The sequence below is a fragment of the Berghia stephanieae genome, chromosome 6 (genome assembly GCF_034508935.2).
Source record: "Berghia stephanieae isolate SIO BIC M18660-M18661 chromosome 6, UCSD_Bste_1.3, whole genome shotgun sequence".
In the NCBI taxonomy this organism is placed as follows: Eukaryota; Metazoa; Mollusca; class Gastropoda; order Nudibranchia; family Aeolidiidae; genus Berghia; species Berghia stephanieae.
The window spans coordinates 33,108,841-33,113,840 of record NC_088365.1 but is presented as its reverse complement, the minus strand read 5'-3'; the positions used below and the strand labels follow the sequence as shown (position 1 = coordinate 33,113,840).

At 37.9% G+C, this 5,000-nt stretch overlaps 2 protein-coding genes across 2 annotated transcripts in view; one reads left to right on the top strand and one right to left on the bottom strand.

Moving 5' to 3' along the window:
- Positions 1 to 5,000, top strand: part of LOC144974902 (uncharacterized) — a 251,977-nt gene that overhangs the window by 32,692 nt on the left and 214,285 nt on the right. The gene's annotated exons all lie outside the window — the stretch shown is intronic.
- Positions 1 to 5,000, bottom strand: part of LOC144975827 (uncharacterized) — a 120,063-nt gene that overhangs the window by 14,680 nt on the left and 100,383 nt on the right. The window lies entirely within an intron of this gene.

The following is a 5,000-nucleotide window of genomic DNA, read 5'->3' as shown; positions in this document are numbered from 1 at the left end:
ACAGAGGATTCTTAAGAAAAAAATAATTTTATACAAGAATTCGATATTTTTATCCTGTTTGCTTACAATCCAGTTCTATAGAGCTACCGAGATCAAAGCTATCGTTCAAGCTTGCGTAAAATCGGTTTTATTCCAATCCAATCTGCAGTTCATGAAATCTTTTTAGACCTGATTTTCAAAATAAATCGTTTAGAACTGTCAGTGAAATTTTAAGAAAAAGTCTGACAACAAATGAATTTTTTGCCAATAAATGAAATTTAAGCTCGGCTTAAATTGCTAAGCTGGGTAAAATAAATACCAAACTCATCGGTCTTGAAAGGCGGATAATAGAAAGTTCAGGATGTTCTGAAGAAAGACAAAATTAAATAAATTTTTAATGAAATCCTTGAACATAAAACCGGATGGACGACAATTTGATCATACATTTAACAGTTCACTCAATATATGGGGTTTCTCTAACTTCGGAAAAGACGCAATTTCGAGATTAAGGTCAGCTTGGAAGGATACGATTTCTCTTTCTGAAGTGGGAGATAAACATGAGGTTATTCTAATTGGATTCAATAGTCTGATGTCACGTCGCCCAGCAAAGGCGGCCATAGTGGTTCTAAACAACGAAAATCGGTACTATTTATTCGTCATGCTGGCTTGAACTTTTCATATGTCTTGTAATCAGAATGTGTAAAAGTCAAAACATGATCAAATTTATGGGGTTTTTTCCCCTCTGGGTACGCTTTTATGCTCGTCGGAGAAATATTTGATAAGGGCGTTCCGATAGTTTAGAGCCAGTTACTAAGTTACCATGCGTCATTACGAGGGAAGTGACGTTACGGCTGTTGAACCGTATTGCAGGATCTCGGACGTAAGGCTAATCTTCATGAAGTAGAATATTAAAATTAGACAATAAACCGCTTAACTATATTTCACTATAGTGTAGAGATAATCTATAGGGTTAAGTCTTAACAAGGGGACCCAATAGCTCAGTAATCGAGCACTGTCCCCACAAGCAAAGGGACCGGTATCAATCCCCGATAGAGTAGATATTTTGGTCACCCTTTCCCTTTGCCCACCCAGCAACGGTTATGTAGCTGGATCTACTGGACCTGGCGGAAAGTACTCTAACGTCCCATCCTTAGGGGAGCAAGGAATTGCTACATCAAACATAAAGCTAAAGAAACCAGACCAGGAAAAATGTTATCCAATGAGGTAGCAAGGAATTGTTTATGAGATCGTCGCTAAACAAACCGAGAACAACTTCTTACAGCTTCAAAGTTCTATTTAGGAAGTGGTTATTCAGTATCAGATACTGAATAGTGCTTTGCCACTATTCAGTATCCATAAGGAACTCTTTTATTATAGAGAGAGTGAAAAGTGCGACAATCTCAGTTGAATGTAAATAAACTGCTGACCTACTACCAGATTGAACTCGTGCAGTAACTGACAGCCCGATTCAAAGTTGTAGAAATATTTTGACCGTTATTTTTAAATTTCTGCTACTGTGCAATTAACATAGTTCAAAATATCAAAAGAAGAGTGGCATTCAAATACATTTTTTAATGTCTAAATAGACATGATTAAATGTCACTAAAATTTCAGTGACACCATGGCTTGGTGGATAAGCTGTTTGACTCTGAACTTAAGGTTCGAGAGTTCAAATCCCGGCCGGGTTAACTTTTATTTTTCCCCAATATTTTTGTTTTAATCATTTTATTTGCTTGTAATATATTTTAATGTTTATATTATACTATTATTATTATTATTATTATTATTATTATTATTATTATATTATTATTATTATTATATATTATTATTATTATTATTATTATTATTATTATTATTTTTATTATTATTCTATTACATTATTATTATTGTTGCTGTTGTAATCGTCATCATCATCATTATTATGATTATGATTTTTAAATCAAGTAGTAGGAGTTATTTAATCAGTTGTCGATTTATTACGAATATCTTTTATGTGTTATAATCTCATTGTTGTTTTTCATTGATGTGCTCTTCTATTGTTCATTACTTTTTAAAATCTTGCTTTTTTCTGTTTGTCACATTTGTTGTTGTTGTTGTACTTGTTGTTTTTGTTTGTTTGTTTGTTTTGTCATCTAAGACAATCCCGATTCATTATAAATATGTGGCCAGACTTTCTGCCATTTTTAATTGAATGATGTACTTCCGTGAATTAATTGCAGTATTATATTAAAATTTACGTGATAATAATAATAATAATAATAATAATAATAATAATAATAATAATAATAATAATAATAATAATAATAATAATAATAATAATAATAATAATAATAATAATAATTTAAACAGATAGTGAATATTAGACTACAATTGACATCTATTTACTGAATACACGTGGTATTTTTAGGGGTGTTTCTTTTTTTACGAAACCTGAAACCTGCCGAAACACGCCGATACCTGACAAAGTTAGGGGAAGCAGGCAGCAGTGGGAGTGAACCCGGGACTCAGGGAAGTGTACACCATTGGGGAGTGAACCTGGGACTGGGTTTCGTAACAAAAAAGCAATTACTTTTTTACGAAACCCAACAATATCCAACAAAGTTATGGAAAGAAAGTAGGCAACAGTGGGGAGTGAACCTGAGACTCAGGGAAGTGTACACTATTGGGGAGTAAACCTAAGTATGGTTTTTCGGTGGGTTTTGGCGGGTTTCGTAAAAAAGTAATTGCTTCATTCGCGTCTGGTACCCAACTCCCATAGTCCCAGTTTAATTTCCACTGATATCCTCTTCTCACAGTCCCAGGTTCACTCTCAACCAGTGTGCACTTCCCTGAGTCCCGGTTCATTGCCCAATGGTGCCCACTTCCCATAACTTTTGATAATTTCGGTAGGTTTCGAAATAAAAGTACATTCTGAGCTCACTGTCCACTGGTATCAGCCTCTCGCAGTCCCAGGTTCAATCCTCATCTGTGTCCAAATCCCAGATTCACTCCCCACTGCTGCCTGCTTCCCATAACTTTGTCGGGTTTTGGCGGGTTTCGTAAAACAGTAATTCCCCCTCCCCCTTGGTATTGTCTTTTTACAATATCCAGTGTCCCAGGTTCACTCCCCACAAGTGTACACTTCCCTGAATCTCAGGTTCACCCCCCACTGTTGCCTACTTCAATAACTTTGTCGGATATTGCCAGGTTTCGTCGGTTTCGTAAAAAAGTAATTGCTTTTATATGAAACTCGCTGAAGCACGCTGAAAACCAGTCTCAGGTTCACTCCCCACTGGCGTACACTTCCCTGAATCTCCCATAACTTTGTCGGATATTGCCGAGTTTCGTATAAAAGTAATTGCATTTATATGAAACTCGCTGAAACCCGCCGAAAACCAGAGTCTCAGGTTCACTCCCCACATGTGTATACTTCCATGAATCTCAGGTTCACCCCCCACTATTGCCTACTTCAATAACTTTGTCGGATATTGCCAGGTTTCGTCGGGTTTCATAAAAAAGTAATTGCTTATATATGAAACTCGCTGAAATTCGCCTAAACCCAGAGTCTCAGGTTCACTCCCTACTGGTGTACACTTCCCTGAGTCTCAGGTTCAGTCCCCATTATTTGCTTACTTTCCATAACTTTGCCCCAATTTGTTGGCATTTGGCGCATTTCGTAATCAAAAAGTAATTGCTTTTTTAAAATAACAAAATCCGCCGAAACCCAGTCCCAGGTTCACTCCCCACTGGTGTACACTTCCCCGAATCTCAGGTTCACTCCCCACTGTTGCCTACTACCCATAACTTTCTTGGATATTGCAAGGTTTCATCGGGTTTTGTAAAAAAATAATCGATTTTATATGAAACTAGCTGAAGCTCGCCGAAAACCATAGTCTCAGGTTCACTCCCCACTGGTGTACACTTCACTGAGTCCCAGGTTCACTCCTCGCGCGTTGCCTACTTTCCACTTCTTTGCCGCATATTGTCGTGTTTCGTACAAAAGTAATCCCCCCCCCCCCCAATTTGTTATTGCTTTTTTATAAAACCCAGAGTCCCAGGTTCACTCCCCACTGGTGTACACTTCCCTGAATCTCAGGTTCACCCCCTCCTCCCCCCCCCCCCCTCAGCCTCTACACACACACACACACGCGCGCGCTGCTGCCTACATCCCATAACTTTGTCGGATATTGCCAGGTGTCGTCCGGCTTTTTATTACGAAACCCGCTGAAACCCAGTCCCAGGTTCACTCCCCACTGTTGTACACTTCTCTGAGTCCGAGATTCACTCCCACAGCTGCCCTCTTCCCATAACTTTGTCGGGTTTCGGAAAAAAAAACACCGTATTATAGTGCAAAACCACTATTCAGTGTCAGATACTGAATAGTGCAAAACCACTATTCAGTATCAGATACTGAATAGTGCAAAACCACTATTCAGTATCAGATACTGAATAGTGCTAGCCTTCTATTTATAGCTTCAAATCACTATGGAGTTGTGGGGAAACCTGCCTGCTTTAACTCACTCAACCCTAGAACCGACTATATCCGTAGTATACCCGGGGTTACCCCATGCCTATTCATTACATTTTTACTGAGACAAATCATAGGCGTAGTATCAAAGCTAATGTTCTTAATTTATACATGTTAATGGTATTTGAATAAAAATATCTATGCACATGCTTATTTTTAAAACATTTTTAAAAACATTTTGAAAAGTAGCAAAAATCTCTAGGATTGAGTGAGTTAATCTGGACACGACGGTCACGAATCGGATATCAATATTATACACTCATATCTAAAACGGACATAAAATGTCGATGCTCTCCTCGTGTCTGTCCACTGTCGTTGTCTAAAGCTTTTGTATTAACGCTTTCAAGGCGGGATGCGTTATTCTGTATTACGCTTATAGATTGTTCTACCGTGCTCTGACCATTTTATTTTACATTTTGCCCAGATCATTCATATCTATGGATCGATTAAATTGGCCCTCAACTTGTCAAAAACTTTCAAACCTGAGACTTCACAGAAGTCCATTCGACAGTGA